Source organism: Euprymna scolopes, chromosome 27 (genome assembly GCF_053919585.1).
Source record: "Euprymna scolopes isolate OS-2025 chromosome 27, ASM5391958v1, whole genome shotgun sequence".
In the NCBI taxonomy this organism is placed as follows: Eukaryota; Metazoa; Mollusca; class Cephalopoda; order Sepiida; family Sepiolidae; genus Euprymna; species Euprymna scolopes.
In genome coordinates, this window is record NC_136508.1 from 11,062,903 (window position 1) to 11,082,439 (window position 19,537).

The window sequence follows — 19,537 nt, forward strand, 5'->3', positions numbered from 1 at the left end:
TTTTAAGCATTGCAGCCTTTGAAATTAACAGTATTTTAGGTGCAGTAATTGAAATTTTTTGTACAAAAATACTAATGCTTATTAAGATGACCTTATTCTTGGTATAATACTACAAACACACACACACGTGTATATATACACGTGTGTGTATGTAAATATATATGTGTGTCTGTGTGTATTTATATAGATTAACTGTATATATATGTGTGTGTGTGTGTGTGTGTGTGTGTAGGCATACATGCCTATATATTTATGTATGTATGTATATATATAGAGAGAGAAAGAGATTGATAAAGTAAGATATATAATACATCTAAATTGGCATTACAATTTTTTGCGTCAGAGATTTGACATATGCGTTCACATAATGAGTAAAGTGTCGGAAATACGAGTACATGGCATTTGTATATTTGTAAAGGCTTTCTATGAAACTAATTACAAGTTCGAGGATAAGTGTTAAATCAGGTAGGTAGAATGTTGTGCTTAAAATAAAGAATAATAAATGTTAAAGTTTTTCTTAGCAATTGTCGTACTTAGTTATTCTAGACGTGCCTTTCTCTCTCTCTCCCCCTCCCTCCCTCTCTTATGTATATATGAGTTCAAATCTTTTTAGCTCTTCGGAACGGTGTGAATTTTTCTCTTTTGTGTTTCTATCCTAATGCCAGTCTGCACACCTTTCCGAAATTGAACACGCCCTGAAACGATGATACTGTTGCTATTACTTTCGTTATCAATCTCATCTTTCAGTTTCTGCTCAAATGCGCTTTTAGATACCCGCTGACACACCATTTTGTTCTAATGACTATTCTAAAGATGTTATAAAACCTGCCTAAGTTAATAAAAAAACTAAAACTAAAAACTCAAAATTTCACGCAAGGTTTCATGCATAATCCATTCCAAATAAAATGTGGTAATTAATAATATGTTCGATATTCTCATTCATATTTTCTCGTTAGTGTTTCTTTACCTTTTTTATTCTTCCATTTTTTTTCGTAAAAATTATGGAATTCTAATGTATTTTTGAAATATTTAAGCAATCTTTTACTGCGTAGAAAAGGGAAACTCAGTAAACATTTTAAACGTACGTGTGTGTGTTTTTTTACAGTATTTTCAGACATTTCACTGAAGAACTGTTGAAGAATTCCGGCTTGGTTGTGCAAGAATAGAGTTTCAATTTTAAAATTATTTATAAATCCAGTAAAATCATCGCAAGTCCAAACCAGAGTTTTCATAATCTTTTGTTGGTCTCGAGTCTTAAAATTCATCAAACTGAAACGGGATATTCTTTTTTATTTGAGTAGTAAATAATTTCATGCTATTTGATAATTTATATAACATATATAACAGTTGTTTCTGTTTATTTTCTTCACAGATAACTTTATACATATATATTTTTTCTCTGTAGGTTGTTTTTCCGCTCACATTTTCTTATATTTTATTCTCTCTCACAATTCTCCCAATCATAACTCTCGCGCTTATTTCTACGTCAATAGTTCTCTTTCCGTTAAAACTTCATCTTTTGAAATATTTGACTAATCTACTGTTCATACCATTCTTTCCTATTTCTATGACTTTGTTGTTCATTTATTTTTCAGATAGCATCATTGGGTTTACTTAAAGAAACACTTATTTATCTAATCATTGTTTAGTCCACCATCCATTTTTTCTCCCCACGGCTCATCAACTGTTAGGTGAGATTATCTAAGACAATGTTTTGCAATTTTGTGTCACTTAAGTGCTCCGCTCCATTTTTGCAAGGTTATTAGATACGAATATGGTTGACACTTAAGCGAATGGACCAAAGGCATTATCTTACCCCTACTCAATCGGATATCCATATTTCATGAAATAATCGCTGCATTTTCCCTATTATTCACAATGCAATTTTTTTTTATCTCTTATTGCTCGACATGAGTCCATTTTTATCTTGACACTGTGCAAGTGGTATTGCTCTAAGGTGGGGCGTCGTATACAGTTTCTCAGTTATATATTCGTTCAAATGCGAGATATAATTAGCTGTTTTTGAAATTATGACATTTTTCTTTCAGCATCTTTGGCATTCTTTTCTTTACTGAGTTTTAAACTCACCTATTCTACATCTTCGCTTTGCTTTAGTAACATGTCGGATTTTGCTAGTGTGGGCTTATTCAACTCATCTGCTCGGGAAAATGCGTGTAATTTATAGACTTTTCAAGGTCTGAACTTGTTAGGAATTAGAACGTTGATGTCAGAAGCCATGAAATCTATCATTACATGTTTATTCTGTCAGGTAAGTTTACAAGTAATTGAGGAATTTATGATCTGAATAAATGACAGAACTTATACCTATGTAAGCGTTTTTTACGCATAATGTATTAATGTATGGCATAGGGGGTTCTTCAATTGACGAGAAACATGTTGATGTACCTCAGGATTTATTGGAAAGGATGTAGATGGTTTCCCTCAGTTCTATTTTTCATAGAAAACAGATTAATATCATCAAGATTACCTTACATTTTGCTAATGTGATTTTGGCAGATTCATAAAACAGAAAATAGGCAACACAGTGTTTACTACAAAAATACAAACATTTGTCTATTAAAGACAGAGGCAAATAACATTTTAAGCTGTTTTATTTCTGTAAAAATAATGATAATTTTTCAGTCCATGGACATTCCATGCAACAGATTGCTCTTATGTCTACACTACATATGCCTACAAAAAATAAAAATATTCACACAACGATTATATAAAATAGTTGTTCAAATGTGAGTTTTTGTGAAAGAAATATTGTCGTCCTTTTCATTTCCACGGTTTTGCTATTAGTTATATTTTCCTTGAACTGAAAAAGATTACAAAAATATAGCTAAGCTGTTAACTCTAAACCAAGGAATTCATTCAAGTTAATATTATTATTAATAAAACAGACGTAAACTGTTTTAAATTAAACATGAATAAAACCAGATAGTGTCAAGTTCAGAAGATTAAATAATGTATTGTGGACGAAATTGCTATGGTTTCGGAGCAAGTTTCATTTTTTACTCAAAAATAAAACCCCAAAAGTATTGAAATGTTTATTATGATGCTTCATGAGTGCTTGTGATCATCATAATTTAAATAGAATAGTGTGGTGTAAGTCTTTATTAAGAATAGATATCTATAAACTTGCACAACTGATGGGGCTTTGTTGAGAGCGCTTTGAACAAGGAATGCTGATAGTCAAATAAATTTATGATTTTTGTACACAATAAAAACAGACAGAACAAACCCAATATTTAGGGTTCATTTAATGTTACTTTAAATTAGAACAAAAAAACAAAAGAAACGAAATAGTTTCGTATTTGTTTTGTAAATTTCTCAGGCGCACTTGGTTTATATTTAAACGCATCAAGACTAGTTCCTAAAATCGGAGAAGATGAAATAATTAAAGGCAGTTTTCTTAGTACCTATTTGCTAAAAAGTACACTAAACTGTTTCCTAGGAACAATCACGAGAGCTAATGTGGCAATTTAAAAAAAAATTAACATTTTTTTAAGCAATATTCTGAATCGTAGGGAACTAAATAAAGGATAAGAATAATTTCATTTTAATGTAGTTTTCTGTTTTTGTTTGATTGGGTGCAATTAAGGTATTTTTTTTTTAGATTCATTATTATTTATTCATTCTCCTTTTCTTTACTATTCAGCATCGTCGTATAACGCTGTATACACACATGCGTCTACCGTGATATCCGAGCCATCCTCGTATAGATTATACTCTCAGGTGTGTGCTAGAGTCTCCAACTTAGCAAATATTCTCTTTAGTGTTAAAAAGCAGCCTGTCATTCATCACTCAACTCGAATCACGCACATTTCCTAGTAAAGTATATTTATAGTCTGGTAATACTAAAAACTCGGGGATAGATCTCATAAAATTCGCACAATCCAATAAAAACATGGACTTCCATCATTGTGTTTCAGTTCGATACAGCATCCCTTATTATTTTATCCAACCCAGACCGTATTTATTCTCTACTAATTGAAATTTGCAAGTAATATGCCTCTTCTTTGAAAAAAAAACAAAAACAAACTCGCATTTCGACTGATTTAATTTAAAATGATATTCCCTCCAACTGTTAAACATCTTCTAATTGGGTTTGAGATGATTTTCGGCTGTGTCACAGGTCAAAGTACGTTAATGCGTCATGTTCCTGGCTCTGTAGCACTATGATCATTAGCCCTCAGAAAAGCCCGGATGCATTTGCAATTCTAAACGTTTCAACATTAAAATGAAAATGTCCCTTTATGCGAAATAAATTGGTCTAAATCTACCTGCCAGTAATCTGATTTCAGATCTTAGTAGAAAAATAATTCGTCGAACAAAGAAATGGCAGAAAATCCTACATAACAGGAAGTTGTTTAGCGTTAATTTTTGTCAATGTATTCACGTTCGTGAAATCCGCATAAACTTCTTGATACCATCTTTTATTTTAATTGATATTATATTTTATTTTAATTGATATTATCTTTTATTTTAATTGATACCATCTTTTATTTTAATTGATACCATCTTTTATTTTAATTGATACCATCTTTTATTTTAATTGATACTATCTTTTATTTTAATTGATCCCATCTTTTATTTTAATTAATACTATCTTTTATTTTAATTGATACCATCTTTTATTTTAATTGATACTATCTTTTATTTTAATTGATACTATCTTTTATTTTAATTGGTACTATCTTTTATTTTAATCGATACTATACAGCAAACGTACGCAATCCTAGCTTTTTCTATAGTTCCTGCTTTAAGCAACCCATCAATGTTTCTGCTTAGATGTGTGCGATATGTGTTTTTTATGGGTGGATGTTTCTCGGTGTCTCAATTTACAGCATCTGTAATTCCAAGATACTTATTAGGATTAGTGAACACGTCCTTGTTTCTGTGTATCAGAGGCATGGGATATTTTCCGAACTTTTCTCGAACCTCTGCGTCTTCAAGTTCTTTATCGTAAAGTTTGCCCTTAATTGTTTTTGCTTATAATATACTAATTATGCTTCCAGCCTCCTAGAGTTTTGCTAGCGGGCGTCAACGCTTCGGTTTAATTGGCTGGTTTGTTCCATTCATAATAAAAATGGGGACCATCCTTGAATAATTTGCCGTGACAATAGCACTAGTAATATATTTATAAGTATATCGGCTTATGAATCCCGGACTTATGTTGATACTTTTTCTCCGAACGTTTTACATTGTCCTACTTTTACACGTATAAACACATTTGGAGTTCAGTACAACCGTAGTTTGTAAACGAGTCAGTGGAGGGACACATTTATGTTTTCTTATGCAATATACGCACGTTTAAATCCGAGAGTTGTTTAATCATTATACAGAATCATGCCTTAATATCACCATTATTCAAGTCATGTACCAGAAAGAAATCGTTGTGAGATATTTGCACTCACACTCGAAAATTCAGTGATTTTTCTCTATTCATTCTCAAGTTGTATTGATTCACCTTCTGTGAATATAATTTATCTGTATTTTTTTTTAATTTACACCCATAGTGTGTACTGTAGACAACCCAGCCCCTACATATACCAATACTGTGTATATCTTTTGCCTACGCTGAGCGGTTTAGTTGAGCCTTTCGTCAGTAATGCATATACCGGGGTGGTATTGGACAACCGTTGCCGCGTCTCAATGTGGTCAGGTGTGAACACTGCCCCCGTATTTCTCGGTTACAGTTTCTTGGCAGTTGGCAGATTACGCCAGTTTCAACTACCCACTTATTGGGTGTCTGCCTATTAAACTGTTTTTCGTTCGATAGCGGGCACTTATTTTTACTTTAAGGCGCGGCATTTCTCTTTCGCCTACACCCATGACAACAATTTATGGGTGCTGGAATTGCTTCGTTCACGCTGAGATATGTATCTACTGTAGCCCTTACTTTGTCCTATCCTCCTTTTTGTAACTATGCGCATCAACTCACTCTTGATAAACTCTAATAAACTCAAATAGCAGTCTGAAAAATTCGATTTTTTTCTCTAGTGTGTTATAGCTTATCATCCTTGTAAATTGTATTTTTAAATATCACAAGAAAGGCTTAGTAGAGTTCATTTGAATTCCTGCTTAAGCTGTTCATATAGACCTACACCCATATCATTTTCGCAGTCCTCGGATAAGATGAATACAAAAAATATTTGCATTTTCAAGGGTATCCGCCAGTTTCTATGATTTCACAAAAAATTATGTAGACTCATTGTAGGCACCTCGTATATATTCTCTCTTTCTCTCTCTCTCTTTATATATATATATATATATATATATATATATATATATATATATATATATATATATATATATATATATATATATATGCGTGGGGGGTGGAGGTTCGTGTGCGTGTGTGTGCGTTATATGTGTGTGTGTGTGGGTGGGTGCGTGGGTGTGAGGTTTAGTTATATTAATTCGTAAAATATAAAAAAAATACCGAAAATATAAGCTTATTCAGTAGTAGACCCAAAATTAGATCCGAAGTTCCACACTTTCTGAACATTTTGTAGGAGAGACGCTGAATAAAAATCGCCGGTGTCTTAAATATCAATGTACAAAACCTAACAATTTTTCCAAGGAAATATTATTTTAGTTCAACAAAAACAGTAATATTGAAGCCTTATCAAATCTCACTTTTCCTGTGCCGTATAATTCAATCGTATAATTCAATGTGTCAAAGTTGAATATATTGACATTTTACTCTTGCTATTAATAACATTATTACTAAAATGGAAATTCAATAAAGGAGTGAATGCGTCATATAGTGGATATAATCGATATATGGTTATATATATATATATATATATATATATATATATATATATATATATATATATATATATATATATATAATTGGAGAAATAGGGCAGTTTCAATCGTCGTCAAAACACATTTGTCAGTTTGCAATGATGTCTTACCTTACAGTAGTATATTGATCGTGGAGCTCCTGTTACTAACGTAACTGCTCGTTTGCCAAAAACACATGGAGGGAAATCTGGCAGTAGTAATAATAATGTTCATGGAGTATGGCTTTGAAAAAAACTCTATTTACATATAAATTAATAAAATATGTTTAGTGTTCAGCATTGCATTGATAAATGTTTTGTGTTTTTATATTTCTTTACTGACATTTCTGTTCTAAAAGTATATAAAAAAATTAGTTTAATTTTAAAATGCTAAATATATTTTGTGCAACTAGATTGCATCTTAAAAATAAATTCAATAAATTGCCACATGTAATTTTATCCGTGTAAGTTACGGCCGAAACTCGTTATATACCTTCTTCTGGTTACTTACTATTCATCACAATTAAAAATACAACATTTTCAGGTTGCAATTAATGCATTATATTAAATAATATTTATGTGTATCTTAATAGGGTGTTCAGTAATTCTGCAAATCACTTCATAAATGTGGGTTGGGGGATTCGTTACTACATATATGAAACATGCAAACTAAATAAACATTAACAAAATCCTCAAACAAGATAGTTTGATGTAAAGATAACGTAAATACATATACTGACAGCAATAATATTTGAATATATAAAAAAATATTTTCACTGTTATATAGGCCAAACTAATAGGAGAACATCTAACAGAATTTACCTAGAGTTTAATATGAATACTCAAATTGCTACATGAACGAGGCATGTGTAGATATGTCTAACTCTATACTTTTGGTGTAATGTGTTGATCGCTTGCGTTTGAACAACTTACTGTTTGTGAGACTTCTACTATTAAGTTGACTGACCGTTCAAACCCTTTATTATATGCTTCCATTTATCATTAATTTAGGAGCGGAGATTAAATAGTATCTGGCGTTATTGGTAGTTAAAATGAGACATATAATATTAAATCTACTATGTGTATATAGTTGTCTGCATACAAATTAATTGTTGGTATTTTTAAATTCTTTTCTCTGGTTTACCCAGCATTTCTTAAAAAAATATGAACATCATTTTTTTTAATGGGAATACTGCACTATTGTATTAAGTATCGTCAAATGAGATAACATTTTTTTAAAACTGATGTGATTAATAAGAATGAAGTTCTATACAGATAAATAATTGCCTACTTAATGTTTTACTTCATATTACTTAGATTTTATTATTGAATATATAAAGTTTTCAGATAATAAAAAGAATACATATAACTTTATGCGATGCTTTTCATTCTATAAGTGTTCTCTTTACTCCTTTCCACCATTTCAAACACATGCACTTGCTGTCAGTGGAAGTTAATAGGGCTTTAAATTTTTAACCAATACGATTTAAAGTAAAATTCCTAAAAAAAGGAAGTTCATTTAAACGTTTTATGTTTTCCACCAGAAGTTATTAAACATGGGTCTCATAAGCAATATGAGCTATCGTGCGAAATTAAAAATTCAATGTGCAAGCCTACATCTCTAGAGTTAATTTTACTTCTAGAAATACCTTCTGTGCATTCATACAAATGAGATGATGTACATCAATTTAAAAATTGAATCGAAACCATTGCTAATAGGTGAGAATCATAAGAATCGTTTCGGAATAATTTCCCCAGAGTTGTATGTTTTTTGTCAAATATCTATTGTGTATAAGAGGCTCGGAAAAGTAGGTTGTTATTGTACAAAGTAATCCAATTGTGTGAAGATTTTGGCATTGATTTTCTAAGAGTTGCACTTTTAAACCATAGTAACATATTTGCCATCGGTATACTCTACTGAAGTTATGCCCAACAACACCAACTTCTTCATGAACATAAAATTCTGCACCATTATTTGTCAAGAATCTTTATTTCAATTCAGATGTTTTCACTTTGTAATAGATAAAGACCTGTCTTTTACTGTATTCTTTTGCATACTATTTACAATTTTGTACCACGCTGTCTTCTATCAAATCAGTACACTTTCCTCAGGGTATCGTTTGACAGTATTTCAGATTAATCCCCTCGATTTAACATTTAATTGTAATATTATTGTTCATATATAAATGTGTATGAGAAACAAATAAGCATTTAAATTCAAGAGCCGGGCATTGGCAGGAGTGTTTCCAGGATTATCATCTATATATACATACATATATATATATATATATATATATATATATATATATATACATATATATATATATATATATATATATATTAGTCATCGACATACACTCCTGTTTCGCATTTTTTCAGCTAAATTAAGTAGCGAGTAAGATTATTTACGATAGTGCTCAACCCAAGAGGGGGGCTTTATAAAATATATTTTAGTTATCGACATAGAAGCCCTGTTTCGTTGTTTCACAACTCATCAGTGCCGCTAGAATAATTCCTATCCCAAGTCGAGGATCGAACCTGGAACCGTCGTGATGACAGTCGGCAGCTCTACCCTTTGACTACGGAAGCGGTGGTCGTAATTAATCTGTCCGAATGTCTATTTAAATAAACATCCGTCCGCCACTCGTAAAGGGCTCAAACGTTTGTTTGTAAACAAACCGGTAGCATCGCATTTTTTCAGCTAAATTAAGTAGCGAGTAAGATTATTTACGATAGTGCTCCACCCAAGAGGGGGGCTTTATATATATATATATATATATATATATATATATATATATATATATATATATATATATATGATGATTTCAACGTCTTGTCAGAGGAGTGCCACTCCCTCGGACACTTAAAGTCCATGATGCCTGAGGTAGTATCTATACAAAGATAATGTTACAGAGTCTTAGCTTTGTACGACAGCTAAGTCTCTCTTTCTCTCTCTCTCGGTTCAAAATGTTGAGATCCAGCAACAAGCAAGAGCAAGCTAGCCAGCAACAAATTAAACTGCAGACTAGCTTAATGCGGGTACTGGTCTTCCGCTTTATGTTTTTTAAATCAGAGGTTTGCTTCTCCTAGAAAGGTTGCCTTCACCACGGCTTACGGGAGCCCTCTCTACCCAAATACACGTATACACACATACACACACACACACACACACATACACACAAATATACACGGTGCTAGTTGGCCGTTGACCCAGAAAAAGAGTTCATTCGCCCTTTGGAAAGTCTTGTTTTTAATCCTTCAGGGAGACTAGCCGCCCTCCACACCAAACAAGTCTGTTGGGGGAACCAGTTTAGTCGCCGGGGACCCGACCATGAGGCAGGTAGTACTGGGTTACATGGTACCAGTAGCATATGACATGCCCTGACCACAATATATATATACATATACATATATATATGTTTATATATATATATATATATATATATATATATATATATATATATATATATATATATATATAAAGTTGGACGCATGTAAGTGTGTTTGGTCAGTAATAGGCTCAAATATGGTTGACTATTATAGAAAACTGATCACATATAATGATAAAAGATATATCGAGACCCAGAAATGTGTATGTTGGATCTTACATAATGATGATTCATATAAATTGTGGGGACAGCGTACGCGCCTGGTCCACAAAGTATGGAAATAAAAAATTAAAAAATTTGAAAGAACGTTTAAAGTCTTTTTAATATAAATGTTCATAATTGATAAGTATGTGTTAACTTAAATAGGGATGGTATAATAAATTTGTGGAGTCTGCGTTCGCGTCTGGCCTCCATGGAATTGAATTGGCACAAAACTTAATAAATACTTTTCATATCTTTCTGCGGTAGTATACTTTGATAATTGTGTTTTAGTTTGAAGAAATATGGTATAATAAATTTATGAGCGGTTCGTTCGGGCGTGACCTCCATATAATGGTAATAAGTCACAAAGTTTAACAAGGTCTTTTTTTATATAGATCTACAGAATATTGTGATAATTGTGTCAGTGTGAACATGTATGGTATAATAAATTAAGCGGTTTATCTATTTATTTTTACTTTCCTCACATTTTGCTTTGGTGTTGATACCCCCACATTATAAGTTATCTCTTTAGCCTTCCTTTTCATAACCTATCATACTTTCATAAATCAGAGTCCAGTTTCTGTAGGCTGTTTTTGAACGCAGTCAATATATATATATATATATATATATATATATATATATATATATATATATATATATATATATACACATTGTATTTTTTGCATTTACTAACAAATTATACTATTGTTAAATAATATTTGATTATAAATACTTCTAGCAGTTATTCTTTCAATATTAGTACAGAGATTAATTTTAAAGATAATATAAATAAATATATATTTTTCTTGTCACCTTTTCTTTTACTTTTACATTTAATCTCACCTTTATACACGAGATCAAGCTGGAAACACGTAAACCTCCATACTGCCTATTTGATCAGTTTAGTAATCACAGTATTCAACGGATCCTAAAACACCAAATTTTAATTTTCTGTAAATCCATCTGAAAAGATAAATATGAATATTAACTGGGATGAAAACATATCCAAATACAGTTTATAAATTTAAATCATGTTACACCTAGGAAACTTGTTTTGAAAAAAAAAAAAACATAATCCCACAAAAACTTTGGCCAAACAAATATAGAAGATATGTTTTCTCCATTTAAGAGTGGAAGTAGGTATCCTCTGTCTCGAATTACAAGTTGATTTATTTAAATTTAAAAGAGTAGTCACTTCAAATGAAACTCCATAGTTTTCTTACCACGATTAAATATCAAAAAATGGGTTCCGCTTTTTAACTCAGATACAATTTTAGATTTACTGGAGGGTTTTATATTTATTTTGTTTGCATGCATGAATGGTAGCATAATTTTAGTTTTAATAAACTAATTATCTCATGTAATAGAGGTAAAATTTATTAACCTGTTTTCCTTCTAATCATGTTTTAGCTGTTATTTTAAACCTGTTAATGTATGTCTTAAAACTGTTTATATACGCTTTAGGTAATCATATCTAGGATTTCTTACCATGCATCGCGTCTAGATTTATTTACGTCGAATTTTTCACAATTCTTGCGAATTCTGTCCCCATCTCGTGTAAATTCGCCTTTCGTGTAAAAGCGAAACTGATGTGCAACTAAGGTACAGTGCGCGGCCTAGGGGGCCGGGAGCGTCCAGAAATAAATGGGTGTTTGCTTTCATTTGGACACTCCCCTAAGAAATGGGGAAGCTGCTTTTCACAACACGTTACGGAAACAGAACCAGACAAAGTTTGGTTAAAAAAAAGAACTATCCGGCAGTAAAAATTAACTGCGGAATTTGATTTCCTTTCACCTAAATTGGCCGCACACCTACTACTTGTGCGTTTAAAACGTTAAATTGGAATTCGTTTCATGTACTATCGTTTCGTGGGCGAGCAGTAATTTATCAATTTTTTTTTCCTCGTAATGTTCTGGTTTCGATCCTACCAACCAACGCTATTTTTTATTTTAGTTTTTCTTCTTTTTATATCATGTTCGCTTTTTATTTGTTTTTCTGGTTTTTAAAAAGAAGTTTAACATAGTTTTTGGACCTATCCCGAAAACACACACCTACAAAAAGCTTTTTTTTCCACTGTTTATTTTTGTTTTAGTTCGTATTTTTAATATTGGTTTTCGAACCTACCTTCCCCCAAAATCTTTTTTTTTCTTTTTTGATCCACCTCCAAGTAGATATATACATTTGAAATTAAAAAAGATACAATAATTTTAAATTGAAATAAGTGCATTATTTTGCAATTGAAAGAAGCTACATGAATTTAGAAATTGAAATAGATATATTTATTTAAAATTAAATAGTACAGTAATTTGTAATCTAAATAGATAAATTATTTCAAAATTGAAATAGATACCAGATTGGAAAGTGAATGTATTCACTTAAAGATATACATAATAGGGAATTTGAAATTGATATATTAATTTGAAATGGCAATAGAAACACTCATTTGAAATTGAAATAAGAACACTAATTTTAAATTAGAATAGATACATCAATTATAAATTAAAGAAACTACTGTAATATTACACCGAAAAAACACACACAGTAATTTGCAGTAGCAATAAATACATTAATTTGACATAGAAATAGATACATAATTTTAAATTGAAACTGATACGTTAATTTGAACTTTGAGTAGATACTTGAATTTTAAATTGAAATATATAAACGCATGTCGCATTGAAATAGCAAAACAAGTTGGACATTAAAATAGATGCGTAAATTTGAAATTTAAATAGATACATTTATTTAAAATGAAAATAGACACATAATTTAAAAATGAAAATAAATACAATAATTTGATATAGCTACATGAATTGAAAATTGAAATTTATAAAATCATCCAAATTAGAAAGATGCATTACTTTGAATGTGAATGGACACATTAATTTTAAATTCAAATAGATGCATGTATTTGAATTTGAAGTAAATGCGCTAATTTGAAATTCAAATAGATTTAATAATTGGCAGTTATTTTAAATGACAGTAGATACATTAATTTGAAATTGAACTAGATGCATTCATTTGGAATTGAAGCATATATTCTTATTTGAAATAGAAATAGATACACTGATTGTAAATTGGAGTGAATACATTAATTTGAAATTGAAAAACATCACTAGATATATTTATTTAAACTTGAAATATATACATTGATTAAAATATAAATAGAACAATTAATTTCGGAGATATGTTCGTGAATATGTTCTTATTAAATTAATGATAATAAAAAAAACATTAAAAAATCAATATACATAATTTGCATTAGTTTTTATTTTTAGATAACATAATAAGAACACTGCCATACGTTTAAATAAGCTTTGTGTAAAATTTGCATAATATAGGATCAGCATTTTCGGGATCTTTGAAAAAAGAACTGGCACACTAACGCAAAACCATGTTTATATAATAGTAGAGAGGTATTTATCCGATTCACTCATCCACAGCCGATTCATAAAGTATACACAAAAAGTTCTTTGAAAGAAAAATTGCCGATTTGTCTAGGATAGACACCTTATGGAGTCTAATATTACAAGTAAATTTGAAAAAAAAAGAATAATTACCTTACAAGCAGAAAAACTGAGATACATAATCAGCATATAGACTTTGAATATGACACGGACGTTTTGGAACTGAATGATTCTATTTACAATACAATTAAACCATGATACTTAATTTTGAATTGTAAAAGAAATATCAAATCATTAAATACTGATGATCTTATAAAATCTAAAGAAAATCATCCACAGTGCAACGTGAGTCCCTATTATTGTAGCCTTGTTTCAAGTAGAGACGTATAAAAAGGTCCCACACGGTCTAGTCCTTACTAGTTGGGACCATCTACATATCGGATTAAAAAAGGATAGCATCGGTTTCGATGCAAATAAAATATAAGAGGGAGAATTATTCGTTGATCCCTATTTAATTTCCTGAAACATAGGGACGCACTGCAACCACCACTATACACACACCCACACAGACACACACACACACACACACACACATATATATATATATATATTTATTTATATATATATATATAGCTTTGTCGCCATATGTTTCGCCCATGTGTAGTGGAGATTTATGTGGAGGAAATCTGACCTGATAACTATTTTTATGTAGGCATGCTTGTATGCCAATTCTCCTTTGGCCCTTGCTTTTCCAAGTACGTGTTATCTCATAGATCAAAACGCACCAGCAACAAAACATAACCGATGTTTATCCCGTCACCAGAGAGAAATAAGTCATCGATTATATGTGTAAGTAATACACCTCGGTGTCACGTTAAGCGACAATCGATGGCTGTACGTGTGAACAAAACTGTTATTGCTCGCCTGAGAACATCGCTGATTGACGCTCGAGGGTTATTATGGAAATTTGCAACACTACCATGACACTTCGGTCTTTTATAGTAAACATTTAAACCTTTAAACATATAAAAGTCATCATATACTGATATCATATATATATATATATATATATATATATATATATATATATATATATATATATATATATATATATATATATATATATATCCAATGTAGACGTTTCCTAAAGCGTGTGTAAGACCCTTGATTTAAGAGCACGGTTTAATCATATTTTACCTTTGTGTTTCGAATCTTAAGATTAGTCCTCTCTCTGCAAAATCAATACTATATATATATATATATATATATATATATATATATATATATATATATATATATATATATATATATATATATATATATATATATGGGTGTGTGTTTCTTTGCGGGTGTGTGTGCATATGTACATATATATATATATATATATATATATATATATATATATATATATATATATATATATATACCCACATAGTTAGAGAAAGATATAAATAAAAAAATAAAAAGGAAATATAAAGAGTGGAAATATATGAGATCGATGTACATGTGTATAGACGTTAGATATATTCCAGTAGTTATTTGTTTAATAGTACATGAGAATAATATATGTAAAATTCCCAAGATCGTTATGTGAGTTTTTGGACGAATACGTACTTAATTATTTATACGTAGGTATATGTATGAAGACACATAATCCAAGTTGGTGTCACATTTGACCAAGTTGCTTGGAGTTCAATTTACTGACTACATTTACATATATATGCGCAGTTGGGAGACGAAACGTGCGGTATGCGTTGTTTTATACTTTTAAATATCCACAACTTCTAAAAAGCCAGCTCAAGAATAATAGTTAGGTAAGCCACGAAAAAATGCTATATATATTATCTTAATTAGCAGATCAATAGAAATGTATTGAAATTAATCTTTAAGACGATCTGATAATTATATGGCGGAGCAGGAAAATGACAGTGCTAGGCAAATACACAGTTTTTGGAAAGAATCCTGTAAACTGGATTTTCGTTAAACTTGCGTATAAATTTAGAATAAGTAAATCAGTTTGCCGTCGTTTCTAGATGTGAAGGCATGACTGTAAATTGGAAGACCTTTGATGAAGATAAAGAAGAGAGGTTGATTCGAGATTAATCCCTTTATGACCTCAACGTTGACAATGGGAGCTTTGGATTTTAGACAATCAAGAACTACTTGGATAATATATTTGGGGAGAGAGAAGTTTAGTGTTTAGAAGACTGTACAGCTTTCTTGTATTAAGAAACTTGTTGAAGAAGACATTTATGCAAAGCATAATCAAGTTACTTAAATATACAAAGAACTATTGTTCGAGAGACGAAAACATTGTCCATAGAGTAACTTATCCTGTTTGATATTACTGTCAGCATATCATTAACTGATCTCTTGCAACAGAAACCATATCACATGTAGCTGAAATAGCTGCCAAGGAGTTGACACCTTCTTTTCTTATCCCGGACTCAAACAAATTATTTAAGACGAACAGGAAACTATTCGGTTGCACCGATATAATAGTTACAGATCTGCAGAGTTTTTAAATACTGGTAATGTTATCGAAGATGCGTAAGGTTTTGGGAAATATACTTCTTTAAAAAAAAGATTGAAAAAATTGTTATTGTTTGAACTAATCTGTTTGTAACTTCTCAGTACGGTGATTCTGATGTTCTTCAGAGCCAATCGGGTTGCTGAGGTGAATGTTCCTGGTAAAATTTGACCCATCTAGAACAAATATATTGATGCCGTAGAGAACATTATAAGTACTCATATGGAAATTTAGAGTGGCATTTGTAATTATCAGAAAAGGTGGAGGTATATAAGAATTTCTTAACGGATAACTTGGTTTTGTCCGATGAGAAAATAATCAACTAAATATCGTTGATGATTTATTCGGATAGAATTTACTCAAATGTTTATTCTGAATATTTATTTATTTACCTGTCCTGGTAGATTAAACAATGTATTAAAGGCAGACACCTTTTCTCATATTAGATAAAATTTCGGCAGTGGCTGCTAGAGGACTGAAACAAAAATGTAGTATAAAATGTTCTGAAACAAAAATGTAGGATAAATGTTCTGTCAGCAACAGTACAACTTCAAAATAGTCAATATCGCCCACCTCCAGAAGTGAGGGAATTCCTGTCCGTGATAACCGTGGTAAAAGAAGACACACTCCAATCGCCAGAAACACCCACACACACAATTTGCAGGACACTGCCGACTCGTCTCTAGCCTCCTGCTTTTATAGTGACCGGGAATTATATATTTGCGTAATCACATGAGAAAGAAACGTGATTTTCCGAGAGTTGCATGGGGTAAACGCTAATAAAAACCCCCGGACGCCATCTTGGAATTCTCTTTTCCCCCCAACCGGTGACACAACAGACGTACCACAGGTAAGCTCTTTTTCCCCTCACTTTAATTATTGCTTCTTTTGCTACACTCCCCCCTGATCTCATGATCACAAATGGGGCAGGAGGGCAGTCGTCTCTGTCTGGTACTTCTCTGAAGAACCGGAGGCAGCATTTCCTCCCTGTCATCCTCCTCATCGCCATTATTGCCACCAGTCTGCTCCATAGGCGGTGTTTTACAATCAGGGCAGGGGGGGCATTATTCGTCTCTGTCGGGTACTCCTTCGTAAAGGCAAGACGGGTGGTCCTTCCTCCGCTTCTTCATATGTACATTATATGGCTCAAAATCCTCTCCGCCGCCCTGCATTATACTCTCTGTCTTTTCAGAAGACATCATACTGTCTGAGTCTCCCTCTTCCTCCGATGTAACAACATAATGGCGAGGGGTAACATCCTCACGTGACGAGGCACACCGCCCACCAAAATCGACTGAGGGCTGATCACCTTGGTCACCTCACCGTTGCCGAACCTCGTGGTACATCGATTTTGCGGTCTTTTGACCCATACGCGATCTCCAACCTGGTAAAAGCTGTTCTTGGGACCTGGGGACGCAGTTGCGAGATTGGTCTCCTTTACTCGAACTTCGTATTGATAAATCCTGTTGGAAGGCGCAGTGGAGGGAGATGTGTCGTCTCTTGGTGTGATGTCATACCAGTAGACAGCCTCCTGTAGGGGACAACACATTCTAGCCGCTATTCGTTTCACTGTACGGTGACATCGCTCCGCTATGCCATTCCCGGCTGGAGCGTATGCACAACGGAATCGCAAGTGAACTCCCCATTTACATGCAAATGCTTGGAACATATTGCTGCAGAAGGCTGTGTCATTGTCTAAAAGGAGTTGATGCGGCGCGCCACGCTCGGGGAACACTGCCTCCAACTGATGAATCACGCTTGCCGAGTCCTGCCTTGCCAATTTCCTCCAAATGGAGAAACGCGATGGACCACAGTCTGTTAAAGTTAAAAAATGGAAAGTGCCATAATGCGTGATATCCATTCCAATTCTCTGCCAATTCTCGTTAACTTCCAGCTTTCCCCTTTCCCACCTGACTGGCGCTGGGTCAATGGACTGACATTCCTCGCATTTCTGTATGACCGTTCTGACAGTTGCTTTTGTCGTGGTTGGACATCTTCTCCTGACAAAGTAGGTAGTGCGTCGCACCTCCGGATGTCCACTATCTTTGTGAATAGCCATGATTTGACTCTCATACAGCTCGTCTGTGTGGACCGCCCCTATCACTGGGTCAAGACCGTTTTTCTTTTTCCTTGACTCAAACCACCGCTGTGGCACTCGTGTCAGTCGTTCAGCAATGTTTCGTACTGATGGAACCAGCGTCACATCCACTGTCAGCCCGTAATCTTTCACGAGCTCCTTAAGAGTGCTTAATCGCCTCCTAATAAGCATCTCGCTTGCTGCTTTGGTGCGTACTCTCCCCTTTCCAGTTAGCGTGTCCGAGACCCAATGGTATACGCAAACAGAGTCTGCCTTTATGTGTAGCACGTTGCTCTGCAACTGGAGAGCCAAATTGATGCCTTTCAATACGGCATCCAGTTCAGCCAAGTTGATATGTTGAGAGTCATCTTCAGGTCGCAGCTAACATGCATCTTCCAACACAGTTTCACACATCTCCAAGGCTGTCCCAATTGCTAGGGAGCTAGCATCGACCCATACATTCAGCTCTTTGCCGTCCACACACCAATTTCCCTGTGCCGGATCGTTCTGGTGCGCAGATTTTAAGGTTTCGAACATCATACGATATAGTACGGCATCCATTGCTTCATCATCCCAGCCCTTCCTTACCGAACTTACTCTCCTTCTGAGTATTCCGCAAGCCACACGAAGCCAACCTCACACCAGAAAGTGCCCGACAAGTCGACCACACAGGGAAAAGATTGTTCGTCGCGTAACAATACTGGGAGCCTCCAGAATTGCATTTCATCGCTTCCACCGCAGTTCATTGCGTTCCATCCTGACTGCCAACCCCAGCACACGCGCACCGTCCTTCAACTGCTCCGGGTTCTTGCACTCCAACCCGAACTGCGCGAGGTGTTCTCTCACACGGGTCGCGGGCACCACGTCTTCATTGAAAAAATGTCATCAATGTAAGCAGATGCTGCGCGGCTTATAACTTCTTCCTGATATAGTACTTCGCTGAAAATTGCTCTCATTATCAAGGGAGCCACATTCAAACCAAACCCCAGACGGGTGAGACAGTATTTTCTCCCATCGATTTCCACAGTCTGGTATGACCACAGTGTCTCATGGACCCGGACTTGTAGGTATGCTCTTCTGAGGTCCAGTAGAGACACGATAGCACCTTTTTGTCTCCACTCACGCAGCTTAGC

At 33.4% G+C, this 19,537-nt stretch overlaps 1 long non-coding RNA gene across 2 annotated transcripts in view; it reads right to left on the bottom strand.

The window, feature by feature from the left end:
- The window catches only part of LOC145248651 (uncharacterized), a 278,909-nt gene that overhangs the window by 110,113 nt on the left and 149,259 nt on the right, over positions 1-19,537 (bottom strand). The window contains exon 2 of one of the 2 annotated variants that reach the window (XR_013863379.1): positions 11,234-11,353. The exons of the other annotated variant lie outside the window; for it this stretch is intronic. This is a non-coding gene — a long non-coding RNA (uncharacterized LOC145248651). The remainder of the gene's footprint in view (positions 1-11,233; positions 11,354-19,537) is intronic. 2 annotated transcript variants of the gene reach the window in all.